At 45.0% G+C, this 24,634-nt stretch overlaps 1 protein-coding gene across 4 annotated transcripts in view; it reads right to left on the reverse strand.

Moving 5' to 3' along the window:
- Positions 1 to 24,634, reverse strand: part of LOC140385864 (natural resistance-associated macrophage protein 2-like) — a 285,160-nt gene that overhangs the window by 102,971 nt on the left and 157,555 nt on the right. The window lies entirely within an intron of this gene.

Genomic DNA, 24,634 nt, shown 5'->3' on the forward strand with positions numbered 1-24,634 from the left:
CTCAGAGCCTGTGTACACCATCTGACTAGTATACACTCAGAGCCTGTGTACTCTATCTGACTAGTATATCACTCAGAGCCCATGTACACTATCTGCCTAGCATATCACTCAGAGGCCGTGTACACTATCTGACTAGCATATCACTCAGAGCCCGTGTACACTATTTGACTAGCATATCACTCAGAGCCCGTGTACACTATCTGACTAGCATATCACTCAGAGCCCGTGTACACTATCTGACTAGTATATCACTCAGAGCCCGTGTACACTATCTGACTCGCATATCACTCAGAGCCCGTGTACACTATCTGACTAGTGTATCACTCAGAGCCGTGTACACTATTTGACTAGTATATCACTCAGAGCCTGTGTACACTATCTGACTAGTAAATCAGTCAGAGTCTGTGTACACTATCTGACTAGTATATCACTCAGAGTCTGTGTACACTATCTGACTAGTATATTACTCAGAGCCGTGTCTACTATCTGACTGGTATATCACTCAGAGTCTCTGTTCACTATCTGACTAGTATATTACTCAGAGCCTGTGTACACTATCTGACTAGTGTTTCACTCAGAGCACGTGTACACTATCTGATTAGTATATCACTCGGAGTCTGTGTACACTATCTGACAAGTATATCACTCAGAGCCGTGTCCACTATCTGATTAGTATATCACTCAGAGCCTGTGTACACAATCTGACTAGTATATCACTCAGAGCCTGTGTACCCTATCTGACAAGTATATCACTCATAGCCTGTATAAACTATCTGACTAGTATATCACTCAGAGCCCGTGTACACTATGTGACTAGTATATCACTCAGAGCCTGTGTACACTATCTGACTAGTACATTACTCAGAGCCGTGTCCACTATCTGACTAGTGTTTCACTCAGAGCACGTGTACACTATCTGACTAGTATATCACTCAGAGAATGTGTACACTAACTGACTAGTATATCACTCAGAGCCGTGTCCACTATCTGACTAGTATATCATTCAGAGCCCATGTACACTACCAGACTTGTATATCACTCTGAGCCTGTGCACACTATCTGACTAGTATATTAGTCAGAGTCTGTGTACACTATCTGACTAGTGTATCACTCAGAGCCCGTGTACACTATTTGACTAGTATATCACTCAGAGCCGTGTCTACTATCTGACTAGTATATCACTCAGAGCCGTGTCTACTATCTAACTTGTATATCACTCAGAGCCCGTGTACACTATCTGACTAGTGTATCACTCAGAGCCCGTGTACATTATCTGACTAGTATATCACTCAGAGCCCATGTACACTATCTGACTAGTATATCTCTCAGAGCCCGTGCACACTATCTGACTAGTGTATCACTCAGAGCGCGTGCACACTATCTGACTAGTATATCTCTCAGAGCCTGTGTACACTATCTGACTTGTATATCACTCAGAGCCCATGTACACTATCTGACTAGTATATCACTCAGAGCCGTGTACACTATCTGACTAGTATATCACTCAGAGCCGTGTACACTATCTGACTAGTATATCACTCAGAGCCCATGTACACTATCTGACTAGTATATCACTCAGAGCCGTGTACACTATCTGACTAGTATATCTCTCAGAGCCTGTGTACACTATCTGACTAGTATATCACTCAGAGCCCGTGTACGCTATCTGACTAGTATATCACTCAGAGCCGTGTACACTATCTGACTAGTATATCACTCAGAGCCCGTGTACGCTATCTGACTAGTATATCACTCAGAGCCGTGTACACTATCTGACTTGTATATCACTCAGAGCCCGTGTACACTATCTGACTAGTGTATCACTCAGAGCCCGTGTACATTATCTGACTTGTATATCACTCAGAGCCCGTGTACACTATCTGACTAGTATATCTCTCAGAGCCCGTGCACACTATCTGACTAGTATATCACTCAGAGCCTGTGTACACTATCTGACTAGTATATCACTCAGAGCCCGTGTACACTATCTGACTAGTGTATCACTCAGAGCCCGTGCACACTATCTGACTAGTATATCTCTCAGAGCCTGTGTACACTATCTGACTTGTATATCACTCATAGCCTGTTTAAACTATCTGACTAGTATATCACTCAGAGCCTGTGTACACTATCTGACTAGTATATCACGCAGAGCCCGTGTACACTATCTGACTAGCATATCACTCAGAGCCCGTGTACACTATCTGACTAGCATATCACTCAGAGCCCGTATACACTATCTGACTCGCATATCACTCAGAGCCCGTGTACACTATCTGACTAGTATGTCACTCAGAGCCTGTGTACACTATCTGATTAGTATATCACTCGGAGTCTGTGTACACTATCTGACTAGTATATCACTCAGAGTCTGTGTACACTATCTGACTAGTATATCACTCAGAGCCTGTGTACACTATCTGACTAGTATATCACTCAGAGCCCGTGTACACTGTCTGACTAGTGTATCACTCAGTGCCTGTGTACACTATCTGACTAGTATATTACTCTGAGCCGTGTCCACTATATGACTAGTGTTTCACTCAGAGCACGTGTACACTATCTGACCAGTATATCACTCAGAGAATGTGTACACTAACTGACTAGTATATCACTCAGAGCCATGTCCACTATCTGACTAGTATATCACTCAGAGCCCATGTACACTACCAGACTTGTATATCACTCAGAGTCTGTGTACACTATCTGACTAGTATATCACTCAGAGCCCGTGAACACTATCTGACTAGTATATCACGCAGAGCCCGTGTACACTATCTGCCTAGCATATCACTCAGAGCCCGTGTACACTATCTGACTAGCATATCACTCAGAGCCCGTGTACACTATTTGACTAGTATATCACTCAGAGCCGTGTCTACTATCTGACTAGTATATCACTCAGAGCCCGTGTACACTATCTGACTAGTACATCACTTAGAGCCCGTGTACACTATCTGACTAGTGTATCACTCAGACCTCGTGCACACTATCTGACTAGTATATCACTCAGAGACCGTGTACACTCTCTGACTAGTATATCACCCAGAGCCCGTGTACACTATCTGACTAGTATATCACTCAGAGAATGTGTACACTATCTGACTAGTATATCACTCAGAGCCGTGTCCACTATCTGACTAGTATATCACTCAGAGCCTGTGCACACTATCTGACTAGTATATTAGTCAGATTCTGTGTACACTATCTGACTAGTATATCACTCAGAGCCCGTGTACACTATCTGACTAGCATATCACTCAGAGCCCGTGTACACTATTTGACTAGTATATCACTCAGAGCCGTGTCTACTATCTGGCTAGTATATCACTCAGAGCCCGTGTACACTATCTGACTAGTATATCACTCAGAGCCTGTGTACACTATCTGACTAGTATATCACTCAGAGCCCGTGTACACTATCTGACTAGTGTATCACTCAGAGCCCGTGTACACTATATGACTAGTATATCACTCAGAGCCCGTGTACACTATCTGACTAGTATATCTCTCAGAGCCCGTGCACACTATCTGACTAGTGTATCACTCAAAGCCCGTGTACACTATCTGACTAGTATATCACGCAGAGCCCGTGTACACTACCTGACTAGTATATCACTCAGACCTCATGCACACTATCTGACTAGTATATCACTCAGAGCCCGTGTACACTATCTGACTAGTATATCACTCAGAGCCCGTGTACACTATCTGACTAGTATATCACTCAGAGCCGTGTTCACTATCTGACTAGTATATCACTCAGAGCCCGTGTACACTCTCTGACTAGTATATCACCCAGAGCCCATGTACACTATCTGACTAGTATATCACTCAGAGAATGTGTACACGATCTGACTAATATATCACTCAGAGCCGTGTCCACTATCTGACTAGTATATCACTCAGAGCCTGTGCACACTATCTGACGAGTATATTAGTCAGAGTCTGTGTACACTATCTGACTAGTGTAGCACTCAGAGCCCATGTGCACTATCTGACTAGTATATCACTCAGAGCACGTGTACACTATTTGACTAGTATATCATCAGAGCCGTGTCTACTATCTGACTAGTATATCACTCAGAGCCCATGTACACTATCTGACTAGTATATCACTCAGAGCCCGTGTACACTATCTGACTAGTATATCACTCAGAGCCCGTGTACACTATCTGACTAGTGTATCACTCAGAGCCCGTGTACACAATCTGACTAGTATATCACTCAGAGCCCGTGTACACTATCTGACTAGTGTATCACTCAGAGCCCGTGTACACTATCTGATTAGTATATCTCTCAGAGCCTGTGTACACTATCTGACTTGTATATCACTCATAGCCTGTGTACACTATCTGACTAGTATATCACTCATAGCCTGTTTAACCTATCTGACTAGTATATCACTCAGAGCCTGTGTACACTATCTGACTAGTATATCACACAGAGCCCCTGTACTCTATCTGACTAGCATATCACTCAGAGCCCGTGTACACTATTTGACTAGTATATCACTCAGAGCCGTGTCTACTATCTGGCTAGTATATCATTCAGAGCCCGTGTACACTATCTGACTAGTGTATCATTCAGAGCCCGTGTACACTATCTGACTAGTATATCACTCAGAGCCCGTGTACACTATCTGACTAGTGTATCACTCAGAGCCCGTGTACACTAACTGACTAGTATATCTCTCAGAGCCTGTGTACACTATCTGACTTGTATATCACTCATAGCCTGTGTACACAATCTGACTAGTATATCACTCAGAGCCTGTGTACACTATCTGACTAGTATATCACTCAGAGCCGGTGTACACTATCTGACTAGTATATCACTCAGAGCCTGTGTACACTATCTGACAAGCATATCACTCAGAGCCCGTGTACACTATCTGACTAGCATATCAGTCAGAGCCCGTGTACTCTATCTGACTAGCATATCACTCAGAGCCCGTGTACACTATCTGACTAGCATATCACTCAGAGCCCGTGTACACTATCTGACTAGCATATCACTCAGAGCCCGTGTACACTATCTGACTAGTGTATCACTCAGAGCCGTGTACACTATTTGACTAGTATATCACTCAGAGTCTGTGTACACTATCTGACTAGTGTATCATTCATAGCCTGTTTAAACTATCTGACTAGTATATCACTCACAGCCCGCGTACACTATCTGACTAGTATATCACTCATAGTCTGTGTACACTATCTGACTAGTATATCACTCAGAGCCTGTGTACACTATCTGACTCATATATCACTCAGAGCCTGTGTACACTATCTGACTAGCTTATCACTCATAGCCTGTTTAAACTAACTGACTTGTATATCACTCATAGCCTGTGTACACTATCTGACTAGTAAATCACTCATAGCCTGTTTAAACTATCTGACTAGTATATCACTCAGAGCCTGTGTACACTATCTGACTAGTATATCACGCAGAGCCCCTGTACTCTATCTGACTAGCATATCACTCAGAGCCCGTGTCCACTATTTGACTAGTATATCACTCAGAGCCGTGTCTACTATCTGGCTGGTATATCATTCAGAGCCCGTGTACACTATCTGACTAGTGTATCATTCAGAGCCCGTGTACACTATCTGACTAGTATATCACTCAGAGCCCGTGTACACTATCTGACTAGTGTATCACTCAGAGCCCGTGTACACTATCTGACTAGTATATCACTCAGAGCCCGTGTACACTATCTGACTAGTATATCTCTCAGAGCCCGTGCACACTATCTGACTAGTGTATCACTCAGAGCCCGTATACACTATCTGACTAGTATATCTCTCAGAGCCTGTGTACACTATCTGACTTGTATATCACTCATAGCCTGTGTACACTATCTGACTAGTATATCACTCAGAGCCTGTGTACACTATCTGACTCGTATATCACTCAGAGCCGGTGTACACTATCTGACTAGTATATCACTCAGAGCCCGTGTACACTATCTGACTAGCATATCACTCAGAGCCCGTGTACACTATCTGACTAGCATATCACTCAGAGCCCGTGTACACTATCTGACTAGCATATCACTCAGAGCCCGTGTACACTATCTGACTAGCATATCACTCAGAGCCCGTGTACACTATCTGACTAGCATATCACTCAGAGCCCGTGTACACTATCTGACTAGTGTATCACTCAGAGCCGTGTACACTATTTGACTAGTATATCACTCAGAGCCTGTGTACACTATCTGACTAGTATATCACTCAGAGTCTGTGTACACTATCTGACTAGTATATCACTCAGAGTCTGTGTATACTATCTGTCTAGTATATTACTCAGAGCCGTGTACACTATCTGACTAGTATATCACTCAGAGTCTGTGTACACTCTCTGATTAGTATATCACTCAGAGCCTCTGTTCACTATCTGACTAGTATATTACTCAGAGCCGTGTCCACTATCTGACTGGTGTTTCACTCAGAGCACGTGTACACTATCTGACTAGCATATCACTCAGAGCCGTGTCCACTATCTGTTTAGTATATCACTCAGAGCCCGTGTCCACTATCTGACTAGTATATCACTCAGAGCCTCTGTTCACTATCTGACTAGTATATCACTCCGAGTCTGTGTACACTATCTGACTAGTATATCACTCAGAGCCTGTGTACACTATCTGTCTAGGATATCACTCATAGCCTGTATAAACTATCTGACTAGTATATCACTCAGAGCCTGTGTACACTATCTGACTAGTATATCACTCAGAGCCGGTGTACACTATCTGACTAGTATATCACTCAGAGCCTGTGTACACTATCTGACTAGTATATCACTCAGAGGCTGTGTACACTATCTGACTAGCATATCAGTCAGAGCCCGTGTACTCTATCTGACTAGCATATCACTCAGAGCCCGTGTACACTATCTGACTAGCATATCACTCAGAGCCCGTGTACACTATCTGACTAGCATATCACTCAGAGCCCGTGTACACTATCTGACTAGTGTATCACTCAGAGCCGTGTACACTATTTGACTAGTATATCACTCAGAGCCCGTGTACACTATCTGACTAGTGTATCACTCAGAGCCCGTGTACACTATCTGACTAGTATATCTCTCAGAGCCTGTGTACACTATCTGACTTGTATATCACTCATAGCCTGTGTACACAATCTGACTAGTATATCACTCAGAGCCTGTGTACACTATCTGACTAGTATATCACTCAGAGCCGGTGTACACTATCTGACTAGTATATCACTCAGAGCCTGTGTACACTATCTGACAAGCATATCACTCAGAGCCCGTGTACACTATCTGACTAGCATATCAGTCAGAGCCCGTGTACTCTATCTGACTAGCATATCACTCAGAGCCCGTGTACACTATCTGACTAGCATATCACTCAGAGCCCGTGTACACTATCTGACTAGCATATCACTCAGAGCCCGTGTACACTATCTGACTAGTGTATCACTCAGAGCCGTGTACACTATTTGACTAGTATATCACTCAGAGTCTGTGTACACTATCTGACTAGTGTATCATTCATAGCCTGTTTAAACTATCTGACTAGTATATCACTCACAGCCCGCGTACACTATCTGACTAGTATATCACTCATAGTCTGTGTACACTATCTGACTAGTATATCACTCAGAGCCTGTGTACACTATCTGACTCATATATCACTCAGAGCCTGTGTACACTATCTGACTAGCTTATCACTCATAGCCTGTTTAAACTAACTGACTTGTATATCACTCATAGCCTGTGTACACTATCTGACTAGTAAATCACTCATAGCCTGTTTAAACTATCTGACTAGTATATCACTCAGAGCCTGTGTACACTATCTGACTAGTATATCACGCAGAGCCCCTGTACTCTATCTGACTAGCATATCACTCAGAGCCCGTGTCCACTATTTGACTAGTATATCACTCAGAGCCGTGTCTACTATCTGGCTGGTATATCATTCAGAGCCCGTGTACACTATCTGACTAGTGTATCATTCAGAGCCCGTGTACACTATCTGACTAGTATATCACTCAGAGCCCGTGTACACTATCTGACTAGTGTATCACTCAGAGCCCGTGTACACTATCTGACTAGTATATCACTCAGAGCCCGTGTACACTATCTGACTAGTATATCTCTCAGAGCCCGTGCACACTATCTGACTAGTGTATCACTCAGAGCCCGTATACACTATCTGACTAGTATATCTCTCAGAGCCTGTGTACACTATCTGACTTGTATATCACTCATAGCCTGTGTACACTATCTGACTAGTATATCACTCAGAGCCTGTGTACACTATCTGACTAGCATATCACTCAGAGCCGGTGTACACTATCTGACTAGTATATCACTCAGAGCCCGTGTACACTATCTGACTAGCATATCACTCAGAGCCCGTGTACACTATCTGACTAGCATATCACTCAGAGCCCGTGTACACTATCTGACTAGTGTATCACTCAGAGCCGTGTACACTATTTGACTAGTATATCACTCAGAGCCTGTGTACACTATCTGACTAGTATATCACTCAGAGTCTGTGTACACTATCTGACTAGTATATCACTCAGAGTCTGTGTACACTATCTGTCTAGTATATTACTCAGAGCCGTGTACACTATCTGACTAGTATATCACTCAGAGTCTGTGTACACTCTCTGATTAGTATATCACTCAGAGCCTCTGTTCACTATCTGACTAGTATATTACTCAGAGCCGTGTCCACTATCTGACTGGTGTTTCACTCAGAGCACGTGTACACTATCTGACTAGCATATCACTCAGAGCCGTGTCCACTATCTGTTTAGTATATCACTCAGAGCCCGTGTCCACTATCTGACTAGTATATCACTCAGAGCCTCTGTTCACTATCTGACTAGTATATCACTCAGAGTCTGTGTACACTATCTGACTAGTATATCACTCAGAGCCTGTGTACACTGTCTGTCTAGGATATCACTCATAGCCTGTATAAACTATCTGACTAGTATATCACTCAGAGCCTGTGTACACTATCTGACTAGTATATCACTCAGAGCCGGTGTACACTATCTGACTAGTATATCACTCAGAGCCTGTGTACACTATCTGACTAGTATATCACTCAGAGGCTGTGTACACTATCTGACTAGTATATTACCCAGAGCCGTGTCCACTATCTGACTAGTGTTTCACTCAGAGCACGTTTACACTATCTGACTAGTATATCACTCAGAGAATGTGTACACTAACTGACTAGTATATCACTCAGTGCCGTGTCCACTATCTGACTAGTATATCACTCAGAGCCCATGTACACTACCAGACTTGTATATCACTCCGAGACTGTGCACACTATCTGACTAGTATATTAGTCAGAGTCTGTCTACACTATCTGACTAGTGTATCACTCAGAGCCCATGTGCACTATCTGACTAGTATATCACTTAGAGCCCGTGTACACTATTTGACTAGTATACCACTCAGAGCTGTGTCTACTATCTGACTCGTATATCACTCAGAGCCCGTGTACACTATCTGACTAGTGTATCACTCAGAGTCTGTGTACACTATCTGACTAGTATATCACTCAGAGCCGTGTCTACTATCTGACTAGTATATCACTCAGAGCCCATGTACACTATTTGACTAGTATATCACTCAGAGCCGTGTCTACTATCTGACTAGTATATCACTCAGAGCCCGTGTACACTATCTGACTAGTGTATCACTCAGAGCCCGTGTACACTATCTGACTAGTATATCACTCAGAGCCTTGTCCACTATCTGACTAGTATATCACTCAGAGCCCGTGTACACTATCTGAGAGGCATATCACTCAGAGCCCGTGTACGCTATCTGACTAGTATATCACTCAGAGCCCGTGTCCACTATCTGAGTAGTATATCACTCAAAGCCCATGTACACTATCTGACTAGTATATCACTCAGAGTCTGTGTACACAATCTGACTAGTATATCACTCAGAGCCTTGTCCACTATCTGACTAGTATATCACTCAGAGCCCGTGTACACTATCTGAGAGGCATATCACTCAGAGCCCGTGTACGCTATCTGACTAGTATATCACTCAGAGCCCGTGTCCACTATCTGAGTAGTATATCACTCAAAGCCCATGTACACTATCTGACTTGTATATCACTCAGAGCCTGTGTACACTATCTGACTAGTATATCACTCAGAGCCTGTGTACACTATCTGACTAGTATATTACTCAGAGCCGTGTTCACTCTCTGACTAGTATATCACTCAGAGGCTGTGTACACTCTCTGACTAGTATATCACCCAGAGCCCGTGTACACTATCTGACTAGTATATCACTCAGAGAATGTGTACACTATCTGACTAGTATATCACTCAGAGCCGTGTCCACTATCTGACTCGTATATCACTCAGAGCCGGTGCACACTATCTGACTAGTATATTAGTCAGAGTCTGTGTACACTATCTGACTAGTGTATCACTCAGAGCCCATGTGCACTATCTGACTAGTATATCCCTCAGAGCCTGTGTACACTATCTGACTAGTATATCTCTCAGAGCCCGTGCACACTATCTGACAAGTGTATCACTCAGAGCCCGTGTACACTATCTGACTAGTATATCTCTCAGAGCCTGTGTACACTATCTGACTAGTATATCACTCAGAGCCCGTGTACACAATCTGACCAGTATATCACTCAGAGTCAGTGTACACTATCTGACTTGTATATCACTCATAGCCTGTGTACACTATCTGACTAGTATATCACTCATAGCCTGTTTAAACTGTCTGACTAGTATATCACTCAGAGCCTTTGTACACTATCTGACTCGTATATCACGCAGAGCCCGTGTTCACTATCTGACTAGCATATCACTCAGAGCCCGTGTACACTATCTGACCGGCATATCACTCAGAGCCCGTGTACACTATTTGACTAGTATATCACTCAGAGCCGTGTCTACTATCTGACTAGTATATCACTCAGAGCCCGTGTACACTATCTGACTAGTATATCACTCAGAGCCCGTGTACACTATCTGACTAGTATATCCCTCAGAGCCCGTGTACACTATCTGACTAGTGTATCACTCAGAGCCCGTGTACACTATCTGACTAGTATATCACTCAGACCCCGTGTACACTATCTGACTAGTATATCTCTCAGAGCCCGTGCACACTATCTGACTAGTGTATCACTCAGAGCCCGTGTACACTAACTGACTAGGAGATCACTCAGAGCCTGTGTACACTATCTGACTTGTATATCACTCATAGCCTGTGTACTCTATATGACCAATATATCACTCATAGCCTGTTTAAACTATCTGACTAGTATATCACTCAGAGCCCGTGTACACTATCTGACTAGTATATCACTCAGAGAATGTGTACACTATCTGACTAGTGTATCACTCAGAGCCGTGTCCACTATCTGACTAGTATATCACTCAGAGCCTGTGCACACTATCTGACTCGTATATTAGTCAGAGCCCGTGTACACTATCTGACTAGTATATCACTCAGAGCCCGTGTCCACTATCTGACTTGTATATCACTCAGAGCCCATGTACACTATCTGACTAGTATATCACTCAGAGCCCGTGTACACTATTTGACTAGTATATCACTCAGAGCCGTGTCTACTATCTGACTAGTATATCACTCAGAGCCCGTGTACACTATCTGACTAGTATATCACTCAGAGCCCGTGTACACTATCTGACTAGCATATCACTCAGAGCCCGTGTACACTATCTGACTAGTATATCTCTCAGAGCCCGTGCACACTATCTGACTAGTGTATCACTCAGAGCCCGTATACACTATCTGACTAGTATATCTCTCAGAGCCTGTGTACACTATCTGACTTGTATATCACTCATAGCCTGTGTACACTATCTGACTAGTATATCACTCAGAGCCTGTGTACACTATCTGACTCGTATATCACTCAGAGCCGGTGTACACTATCTGACTAGTATATCACTCAGAGCCCGTGTACACTATCTGACTAGCATATCACTCAGAGCCCGTGTACACTATCTGACTAGCATATCACTCAGAGCCCGTGTACACTATCTGACTAGCATATCACTCAGAGCCCGTGTACACTATCTGACTAGCATATCACTCAGAGCCCGTGTACACTATCTGACTAGCATATCACTCAGAGCCCGTGTACACTATCTGACTAGTGTATCACTCAGAGCCGTGTACACTATTTGACTAGTATATCACTCAGAGCCTGTGTACACTATCTGACTAGTATATCACTCAGAGTCTGTGTACACTATCTGACTAGTATATCACTCAGAGTCTGTGTATACTATCTGTCTAGTATATTTCTCAGAGCCGTGTACACTATCTGACTAGTATATCACTCAGAGTCTGTGTACACTCTCTGATTAGTATATCACTCAGAGGCTCTGTTCACTATCTGACTAGTATATTACTCAGAGCCGTGTCCACTATCTGACTGGTGTTTCACTCAGAGCACGTGTACACTATCTGACTAGCATATCACTCAGAGCCGTGTCCACTATCTGTTTAGTATATCACTCAGAGCCCGTGTCCACTATCTGACTAGTATATCACTCAGAGCCTCTGTTCACTATCTGACTAGTATATCACTCAGAGTCTGTGTACACTATCTGACTAGTATATCACTCAGAGCCTGTGTACACTATCTGTCTCGGATATCACTCATAGCCTGTATAAACTATCTGACTAGTATATCACTCAGAGCCTGTGTACACTATCTGACTAGTATATCACTCAGAGCCGGTGTACACTATCTGACTAGTATATCACTCAGAGCCTGTGTACACTATCTGACTAGTATATCACTCAGAGGCTGTGTACACTATCTGACTAGCATATCAGTCAGAGCCCGTGTACTCTATCTGACTAGCATATCACTCAGAGCCCGTGTACACTATCTGACTAGCATATCACTCAGAGCCCGTGTACACTATCTGACTAGCATATCACTCAGAGCCCGTGTACACTATCTGACTAGTGTATCACTCAGAGCCGTGTACACTATTTGACTAGTATATCACTCAGTGTCTGTGTACACTATCTGACTAGTGTATCATTCATAGCCTGTTTAAACTATCTGACTAGAATATCACTCACAGCCCGCGTACACTATCTGACTAGTATATCACTCATAGTCTGTGTACACTATCTGACTAGTATATCACTCAGAGCCTGTGTACACTATCTGACTCATATATCACTCAGAGCCTGTGTACACTATCTGACTAGCTTATCACTCATAGCCTGTTTAAACTAACTGACTTGTATATCACTCATAGCCTGTGTACACTATCTGACTAGTAAATCACTCATAGCCTGTTTAAACTATCTGACTAGTATATCACTCAGAGCCTGTGTACACTATCTGACTAGTATATCACGCAGAGCCCCTGTACTCTATCTGACTAGCATATCACTCAGAGCCCGTGTCCACTATTTGACTAGTATATCACTCAGAGCCGTGTCTACTATCTGGCTGGTATATCATTCAGAGCCCGTGTACACTATCTGACTAGTGTATCATTCAGAGCCCGTGTACACTATCTGACTAGTATATCACTCAGAGCCCGTGTACACTATCTGACTAGTGTATCACTCAGAGCCCGTGTACACTATCTGACTAGTATATCACTCAGAGCCCGTGTACACTATCTGACTAGTATATCTCTCAGAGCCCGTGCACACTATCTGACTAGTGTATCACTCAGAGCCCGTATACACTATCTGACTAGTATATCTCTCAGAGCCTGTGTACACTATCTGACTTGTATATCACTCATAGCCTGTGTACACTATCTGACTAGTATATCACTCAGAGCCTGTGTACACTATCTGACTCGTATATCACTCAGAGCCGGTGTACACTATCTGACTAGTATATCACTCAGAGCCCGTGTACACTATCTGACTAGCATATCACTCAGAGCCCGTGTACACTATCTGACTAGCATATCACTCAGAGCCCGTGTACACTATCTGACTAGCATATCACTCAGAGCCCGTGTACACTATCTGACTAGCATATCACTCAGAGCCCGTGTACACTATCTGACTAGCATATCACTCAGAGCCCGTGTACACTATCTGACTAGTGTATCACTCAGAGCCGTGTACACTATTTGACTAGTATATCACTCAGAGCCTGTGTACACTATCTGACTAGTATATCACTCAGAGTCTGTGTACACTATCTGACTAGTATATCACTCAGAGTCTGTGTACACTATCTGTCTAGTATATTACTCAGAGCCGTGTACACTATCTGACTAGTATATCACTCAGAGTCTGTGTACACTCTCTGATTAGTATATCACTCAGAGCCTCTGTTCACTATCTGACTAGTATATTACTCAGAGCCGTGTCCACTATCTGACTGGTGTTTCACTCAGAGCACGTGTACACTATCTGACTAGCATATCACTCAGAGCCGTGTCCACTATCTGTTTAGTATATCACTCAGAGCCCGTGTCCACTATCTGACTAGTATATCACTCAGAGCCTCTGTTCACTATCTGACTAGTATATCACTCAGAGTCTGTGTACACTATCTGACTAGTATATCACTCAGAGCCTGTGTACACTGTCTGTCTAGGATATCACTCATAGCCTGTATAAACTATCTGACTAGTATATCACTCAGAGCCTGTGTACACTATCTGACTAGTATATCACTCAGAGCCCGTGTACACTGTCTGACTAGTATATCACTCCGAGTCTGTGTACACTATCTGACTAGTATATCACTCAGAGCCTGTGTACACTATCTGACTAGTATATTACCCAGAGCCGTGTCCACTATCTGACTAGTGTTTCACTCAGAGCACGTTTACACTATCTGACTAGTATATCACTCAGAGAATGTGTACACTAACTGACTAGTATATCACTCAGTGCCGTGTCCACTATCTGACTAGTATATCACTCAGAGCCCATGTACACTACCAGACTTGTATATCACTCCGAGCCTGTGCACACTATCTGACTAGTATATTAGTCAGAGTCTGTCTACACTATCTGACTAGTGTATCACTCAGAGCCCATGTGCACTATCTGACTAGTATATCACTTAGAGCCCGTGTACACTATTTGACTAGTATACCACTCAGAGCTGTGTCTACTATCTGACTCGTATATCACTCAGAGCCCGTGTACACTATCTGACTAGTGTATCACTCAGAGTCTGTGTACACTATCTGACTAGTATATCACTCAGAGCCGTGTCTACTATCTGACTAGTATATCACTCAGAGCCCATGTACACTATTTGACTAGTATATCACTCAGAGCCGTGTCTACTATCTGACTAGTATATCACTCAGAGCCCGTGTACACTATCTGACTAGTGTATCACTCAGAGCCCGTGTACACTATCTGACTAGTATATCACTCAGAGTCTGTGTACACAATCTGACTAGTATATCACTCAGAGCCTTGTCCACTATCTGACTAGTATATCACTCAGAGCCCGTGTACACTATCTGAGAGGCAGATCACTCAGAGCCCGTGTACGCTATCTGACTAGTATATCACTCAGAGCCCGTGTCCACTATCTGAGTAGTATATCACTCAAAGCCCATGTACACTATCTGACTTGTATATCACTCAGAGCCTGTGTACACTATCTGACTAGTATATCACTCAGAGCCTGTGTACACTATCTGACTAGTATATTACTCAGAGCCGTGTTCACTCTCTGACTAGTATATCACTCAGAGGCTGTGTACACTCTCTGACTAGTATATCACCCAGAGCCCGTGTACACTATCTGACTAGTATATCACTCAGAGAATGTGTACACTATCTGACTAGTATATCACTCAGAGCCGTGTCCACTATCTGACTCGTATATCACTCAGAGCCGGTGCACACTATCTGACTAGTATATTAGTCAGAGTCTGTGTACACTATCTGACTAGTGTATCACTCAGAGCCCATGTGCACTATCTGACTAGTATATCCCTCAGAGCCTGTGTACACTATCTGACTAGTATATCTCTCAGAGCCCGTGCACACTATCTGACAAGTGTATCACTCAGAGCCCGTGTACACTATCTGACTAGTATATCTCTCAGAGCCTGTGTACACTATCTGACTAGTATATCACTCAGAGCCCGTGTACACAATCTGACCAGTATATCACTCAGAGTCAGTGTACACTATCTGACTTGTATATCACTCATAGCCTGTGTACACTATCTGACTAGTATATCACTCATAGCCTGTTTAAACTGTCTGACTAGTATATCACTCAGAGCCTTTGTACACTATCTGACTAGTATATCACGCAGAGCCCGTGTTCACTATCTGACTAGCATATCACTCAGAGCCCGTGTACACTATCTGACCGGCATATCACTCAGAGCCCGTGTACACTATTTGACGAGTATATCACTCAGAGCCGTGTCTACTATCTGACTAGTATATCACTCAGAGCCCGTGTACACTATCTGACTAGTATATCACTCAGAGCCCGTGTACACTATCTGACTAGTATATCCCTCAGAGCCCGTGTACACTATCTGACTAGTGTATCACTCAGAGCCCGTGTACACTATCTGACTAGTATATCACTCAGACCCCGTGTACACTATCTGACTAGTATATCTCTCAGAGCCCGTGCACACTATCTGACTAGTGTATCACTCAGAGCCCGTGTACACTAACTGACTAGTATATCACTCAGAGCCTGTGTACACTATCTGACTTGTATATCACTCATAGCCTGTGTACTCTATCTGACCAATATATCACTCATAGCCTGTTTAAACTATCTGACTAGTATATCACTCAGAGCCCGTGTACACTATCTGACTAGTATATCACCCAGAGCCCGTGTACACTATCTGACTAGTATATCACTCAGAGAATGTGTACACTATCTGACTAGTGTATCACTCAGAGCCGTGTCCACTATCTGACTAGTATATCACTCAGAGCCTGTGCACACGATCTGACTCGTATATTAGTCAGAGCCCGTGTACACTATCTGACTAGTATATCACTCAGAGCCCGTGTCCACTATCTGACTTGTATATCACTCAGAGCCCATGTACACTATCTGACTAGTATATCACTCAGAGCCCGTGTACACTATCTGACTAGTATATCACTCAGAGAATGTGTACACTATCTGACTAGTGTATCACTCAGAGCCGTGTCCACTATCTGACTAGTATATCACTCAGAGCCTGTGCACACTATCTGACTCGTATATTAGTCAGAGCCCGTGTACACTATCTGACTAGTATATCACTCAGAGCCCGTGTCCACTATCTGACTTGTATATCACTCAGAGCCCATGTACACTATCTGACTAGTATATCACTCAGAGCCCGTGTACACTATTTGACTAGTATATCACTCAGAGCCGTGTCTACTATCTGACTAGTATATCACTCAGAGCCCGTGTACACTATCTGACTAGTATATCACTCAGAGCCCGTGTACACTATCTGACTAGTGTATCACTCAGAGCCGTGTCCACTATCTGACTAGTATATCACTCAGAGCCTGTGCACACTATCTGACTCGTATATTAGTCAGAGTCTGTGTACACTATCTGACTTGTATATCACTCAGAGCCCATGTACACTATCTGACTAGTATATCACTCAGAGCCCGTGTACACCATTTGACTAGTATATCACTCAGAGCCGTGTCCACTATCTGACTAGTGTTTCACTCAGAGCACGTTTACACTATCTGACTAGTATATCACTCAGAGAATGTGTACACTAACTGACTAGTATATCACTCAGTGCCGTGTCCACTATCTGACTAGTATATCACTCAGAGCCCATGTACACTACCAGACTTGTATATCACTCCGAGCCTGTGCACACTATCTGACTAGTATATTAGTCAGAGTCTGTCTACACTATCTGACTAGTGTATCACTCAGAGCCCATGTGCACTATCTGACTAGTATATCACTTAGAGCCCGTGTACACTATTTGACTAGTATACCACTCAGAGCTGTGTCTACTATCTGACTCGTATATCACTCAGAGCCCGTGTACACTATCTGACTAGTGTATCACTCAGAGTCTGTGTACACTATCTGACTAGTATATCACTCAGAGCCGTGTCTACTATCTGACTAGTATATCACTCAGAGCCCATGTACACTATTTGACTAGTATATCACTCAGAGCCGTGTCTACTATCTGACTAGTATATCACTCAGAGCCCGTGTACACTATCTGACTAGTGTATCACTCAGAGCCCGTGTACACTATCTGACTAGTATATCACTCAGAGTCTGTGTACACAATCTGACTAGTATATCACTCAGAGCCTTGTCCACTATCTGACTAGTATATCACTCAGAGCCCGTGTACACTATCTGAGAGGCAGATCACTCAGAGCCCGTGTACGCTATCTGACTAGTATATCACTCAGAGCCCGTGTCCACTATCTGAGTAGTATATCACTCAAAGCCCATGTACACTATCTGACTTGTATATCACTCAGAGCCTGTGTACACTATCTGACTAGTATATCACTCAGAGCCTGTGTACACTATCTGACTAGTATATTACTCAGAGCCGTGTTCACTCTCTGACTAGTATATCACTCAGAGGCTGTGTACACTCTCTGACTAGTATATCACCCAGAGCCCGTGTACACTATCTGACTAGTATATCACTCAGAGAATGTGTACACTATCTGACTAGTATATCACTCAGAGCCGTGTCCACTATCTGACTCGTATATCACTCAGAGCCGGTGCACACTATCTGACTAGTATATTAGTCAGAGTCTGTGTACACTATCTGACTAGTGTATCACTCAGAGCCCATGTGCACTATCTGACTAGTATATCCCTCAGAGCCTGTGTACACTATCTGACTAGTATATCTCTCAGAGCCCGTGCACACTATCTGACAAGTGTATCACTCAGAGCCCGTGTACACTATCTGACTAGTATATCTCTCAGAGCCTGTGTACACTATCTGACTAGTATATCACTCAGAGCCCGTGTACACAATCTGACCAGTATATCACTCAGAGTCAGTGTACACTATCTGACTTGTATATCACTCATAGCCTGTGTACACTATCTGACTAGTATATCACTCATAGCCTGTTTAAACTGTCTGACTAGTATATCACTCAGAGCCTTTGTACACTATCTGACTAGTATATCACGCAGAGCCCGTGTTCACTATCTGACTAGCATATCACTCAGAGCCCGTGTACACTATCTGACCGGCATATCACTCAGAGCCCGTGTACACTATTTGACGAGTATATCACTCAGAGCCGTGTCTACTATCTGACTAGTATATCACTCAGAGCCCGTGTACACTATCTGACTAGTATATCACTCAGAGCCCGTGTACACTATCTGACTAGTATATCCCTCAGAGCCCGTGTACACTATCTGACTAGTGTATCACTCAGAGCCCGTGTACACTATCTGACTAGTATATCACTCAGACCCCGTGTACACTATCTGACTAGTATATCTCTCAGAGCCCGTGCACACTATCTGACTAGTGTATCACTCAGAGCCCGTGTACACTAACTGACTAGTATATCACTCAGAGCCTGTGTACACTATCTGACTTGTATATCACTCATAGCCTGTGTACTCTATCTGACCAATATATCACTCATAGCCTGTTTAAACTATCTGACTAGTATATCACTCAGAGCCCGTGTACACTATCTGACTAGTATATCACCCAGAGCCCGTGTACACTATCTGACTAGTATATCACTCAGAGAATGTGTACACTATCTGACTAGTGTATCACTCAGAGCCGTGTCCACTATCTGACTAGTATATCACTCAGAGCCTGTGCACACGATCTGACTCGTATATTAGTCAGAGCCCGTGTACACTATCTGACTAGTATATCACTCAGAGCCCGTGTCCACTATCTGACTTGTATATCACTCAGAGCCCATGTACACTATCTGACTAGTATATCACTCAGAGCCCGTGTACACTATCTGACTAGTATATCACTCAGAGAATGTGTACACTATCTGACTAGTGTATCACTCAGAGCCGTGTCCACTATCTGACTAGTATATCACTCAGAGCCTGTGCACACTATCTGACTCGTATATTAGTCAGAGCCCGTGTACACTATCTGACTAGTATATCACTCAGAGCCCGTGTCCACTATCTGACTTGTATATCACTCAGAGCCCATGTACACTATCTGACTAGTATATCACTCAGAGCCCGTGTACACTATTTGACTAGTATATCACTCAGAGCCGTGTCTACTATCTGACTAGTATATCACTCAGAGCCCGTGTACACTATCTGACTAGTATATCACTCAGAGCCCGTGTACACTATCTGACTAGTGTATCACTCAGAGCCGTGTCCACTATCTGACTAGTATATCACTCAGAGCCTGTGCACACTATCTGACTCGTATATTAGTCAGAGTCTGTGTACACTATCTGACTTGTATATCACTCAGAGCCCATGTACACTATCTGACTAGTATATCACTCAGAGCCCGTGTACACCATTTGACTAGTATATCACTCAGAGCCGTGTCTACTATCTGACTAGTATATCACTCAGAGCCCGTGTACACTATCTGACTAGTGTATCACTCAGAGCCCGTGTACACTATCTGACTAGTATATCACTCAGAGCCCCTGTACACTATCTGACTAGTATATCACTCAGAGCCCGTGCACACTATCTGACTAGTGTATCACTCAGAGCCCATGTACACTATCTGACTATGATTTATTAGGTGGTCATGGAGATCGCCAAATAAAAGTAGTCCAAAAATGTTAAAGGTTTTCTGCATGGAGGGAAATGGGGCCCCAATTGGGGGGTCTCACTGGCATACTGCTCTGCCACTCTCCCCAATAACCCCACCTTCTGATCATCCCCCTTTCTGCTCCCAATTACCCCACCTCTCCTGGACACCTCGGCTGCTAAGCTGTTTAGCACAGGTCTAAATCGCTGGCTTTGAAAGCAGACCAAGGCAGGCCAGCAGCACGGTTCCATTCCCGTAACGGCCCCCTGAACAGGCACCGGAATGTGGCGACTAGGGGCTTTTTACAGTAACTTCATTTGAAGCCTACTTGAAGACAATAAGCGATTTTCATTTCATTTCATTTTTCATAAGCCCAATCACATCCTGATCAGCTCACACCCTCGACCCGCCCCCCACTTGCCACCTCCTTACTCTCCCACCCTCCAAACCTGGTGGACAGGCTTCTCGGTGCCAATGGCCCGCGGAGAACAGAAAAGAGAATTGACAACATTGATGCTGGCTGTTTGTGTCGGTATTGATCCTCCGTGGCAGGGCCCCAATCACATCTACCTCACCTGTTCCCACATCCATTAATTCCTTCCCTACATGCCCTGCCCAAACTATTTTTAATAGTTGCTGCCTCAGCATCCGACTCTCGAAGCTTATTGGTTTAAAGGGATCAAGGGGTTTGGGAGGGAGGAGTAATCATGTTATTACAATTAATGATCAGCCATGATGAGAATGAATGGAGGAGCAGGCTCGAGGGGTCGAATGGCCTCCTCCTGCTTTCCTCACTTCCAAATCACGTGAATTTACTGTTGTATCCCTGGTCCCTTGTTCTAGTGCTGTTGAGCAGTCCGCATTCACCCGACTGCCGGGTCTTTTCTCAATTTTAAACCCTTCCAGCCAATTGCCTCTCAATCTGTGCGGTGATAATGCGAAAGTAGCAATGCTGCCCTATTCTCAAAGCACCAGCATGAGCATTGCACTGACTGCATTGCAACCTCGCTCAAACTTCTATATCCTTCCAGATAATTGATTTGGTGTGGAGCTTTTATATTGAATCATTTCATTGCATTTTTATGTTCTAGAACTTGTCACAAAACCACTAATTCCATTCGCTCCCTTTACTGTTTTGCCCCCTTAAAATGCTGCCTTAAATTGAACAGGAAATCCGGATTTCGTAATTGTCTGAGAGCAGACTGCAGGACACAGTCTTGATTTTCCACAATTGCACAACTTATATTGCAATGGATAGAAATCAAACAACCAAAATGCGAGAGTTTACAGCACTAATAGGTTTAGTCATTGTTCACAGATTGGCTTGAATTACACGGTATTTACGATGTGGAAACAGGCCGTTGATACCAGTTAGGGACAGCATTAGGCCACACCGCCAAAGATGATGGAGGTGTCCAGAACCAAGGGTCACAGTCTGGGGATACTGGGTAAACCATTTAGGACATAGATGAGAAAAAAAAATCTTCACAGTGCAGCACTCCCTCAGTACTGACCCTCTGACAGTGCAGTGCTCCCTCAGTACCGACCCTCTGACAGTGCAGCACTCCCTCAGTACCGACCCTCTGACAGTGCAGCACTCCCTCAGTACCGACCCTCTGACAGTGCAGCACTCCCTCAATACGGACCATCTGACAGTGCAGCACTCCCTCAGTACTGACCCTCTGACAGTGCAGCACTCCCTCAGTACCGACCCTCTGACAGTGCGACACTCCCTCATACTGACCCTCCGACAGTGCAGCACTCCCTCAGTACTGACCCTCTGACAGTGCAGCACTCCCTCAGTACCGACCCTCTGACAGTGCAGCACTCCCTCAGTACCGACCCTCTGACAGTGCAGCACTCCCTCAGTACCGACCCTCTGACAGTGCAGCACTCCCTCAATACGGACCATCTGACAGTGCAGCACTCCCTCAGTACTGACCCTCTGACAGTGCAGCACTCCCTCAGTACTGACACTCTGACAGTGCAGCACTCCCTCAGTACTGACACTCTGACAGTGCAGCACTCCCTCAGTACTGACCCTCTGACAGTGCCGCACTCCCTCAGTACTGACCCTCTGACAGTGCAGCAGTCCCTCAGTACTGACCCTCTGACAGTGCGGCACTCCCTCAGTACTGACCCTCTGACAGTGCGGCACTCCCTCAGTACTGACCCTCTGACAGTGCAGCACTCCCTCAGTACTGACCCTCTGACAGTGCAGCAGTCCCTCAGTACTGACCCTCTGACAGTGCGGCACTCCCTCAGTACTGACCCCCTGACAGTGCAGCACTCCCTCAGTACTGACCCTCTGACAGTGCGGCACTCCCTCAGTACTGACCCTCTGACAGTCCAGCACTCCCTCAGTATTGACCCTCTGACAGTGCAGCACTCCCTCAGTACCGACCCGCTGACAGTGCAGCACTCCATCAGTACTGACCCTCTGACAGTGCGTCACTCCCTCAGTACCGACCCTCTGATAGTGCAGCACTCCCTCAGTACTGACCCTCTGACAGTGCAGCACTCCCTCAGTCCTGACCCTCTGACAGTGCAGCACTCCCATCAGTACTGACCCTCTGACAGTGCAGCACTCCCTCAGTACTGACCCTCTGACAGTGCAGCACTCCATCAGTACTGACCCTCTGACAGTGCGTCACTCCCTCAGTACCGACCCTCTGACAGTGCAGCACTCCATCAGTACTGACCCTCTGACAGTGCGTCACTCCCTCAGTACCGACCCTCTGACAGTGCAGCACTCCCTCAGTACTAACCCTCTGACAGTGCGGCACTCCCTCAGTACTGACCCTCTGACAGTGCAGCACTCCCTCAGTACTAACCCTCTGACAGTGCGGCACTCCCTCAGTACTGACCCTCTGACAGTGCAGCACTCCCTCAGTATCGAACCTCTGACAGTGCGGCACTCCCTCAGTACTGACCCTCTGACAGTGCAGCACTCCCTCAGTACTGACCTTCTGACAGTGCAGCACTCCATCAGTAGTGACCCTCTGACAGAGCAGCACTCCCTCAGTATCGACCCTCTGACAGTGCAGCACTCCCTCAGTACTGACCCTCTGACAGTGCAGCACTCCATCAGTAGTGACCCACTGACAGTGCAGCACTCCCTCAGTATCGACCCTCTGACAGTGCAGCACTCCCTCAGTACTGACCCTCTGACATTGCAGCACCCCCTCAGTGCTGACCCTCTGACAGTGCGGCACTCCCTCAGTACTGACCCTCTGACAGTGCAGCACTCCCTCAGTACTGACCCTCTGACAGTGCGGCACTCCCTCAGTACTGACCCTCTGACAGTGCAGCACTCCCTCAGTACTGACCCTCTGACAGTGCAGCACTCCCTCAGTACTGACCCTCTGACAGTGCAGCACTCCCTCAGTACTGACCCTCTGACAGTGCGGCACTCCCTCAGTACTGACCCTCTGACAGTGCAGCACTCCCTCAGTACTGACCCTCTGACAGTGCGGCACTCCCTCAGTACTGACCCTCTGACAGTGCAGCACTCCCTCAGTACTGACCCTCTGACAGTGCGGCACTCCCTCAGTAGTGACCCACTGACAGTGCAGCACTCCCTCAGTATCGACCCTCTGACAGTGCAGCACTCCCTCAGTACTGACCCTCTGACAGTGCAGCGCTCCCTCAGTACTGACCCTCTGACAGTGCAGCACTCCCTCAGTACTGACCCTCTGACAGTGCGGCACTCCCTCAGTACTGACCCTCTGACAGTGCAGCACTCCCTCAGTACTGACCCTCTGACAGTGCAGCACTCCCTCAGTACTGACCCTCTGACAGTGCGGCACTCCCTCAGTACTGACCCTCTGACAGTGCAGCACTCCCTCAGTACTGACCCTCTG

This window comes from Scyliorhinus torazame, chromosome 2 (genome assembly GCF_047496885.1).
Source record: "Scyliorhinus torazame isolate Kashiwa2021f chromosome 2, sScyTor2.1, whole genome shotgun sequence".
Lineage (NCBI taxonomy): Eukaryota > Metazoa > Chordata > Chondrichthyes > Carcharhiniformes > Scyliorhinidae > Scyliorhinus > Scyliorhinus torazame.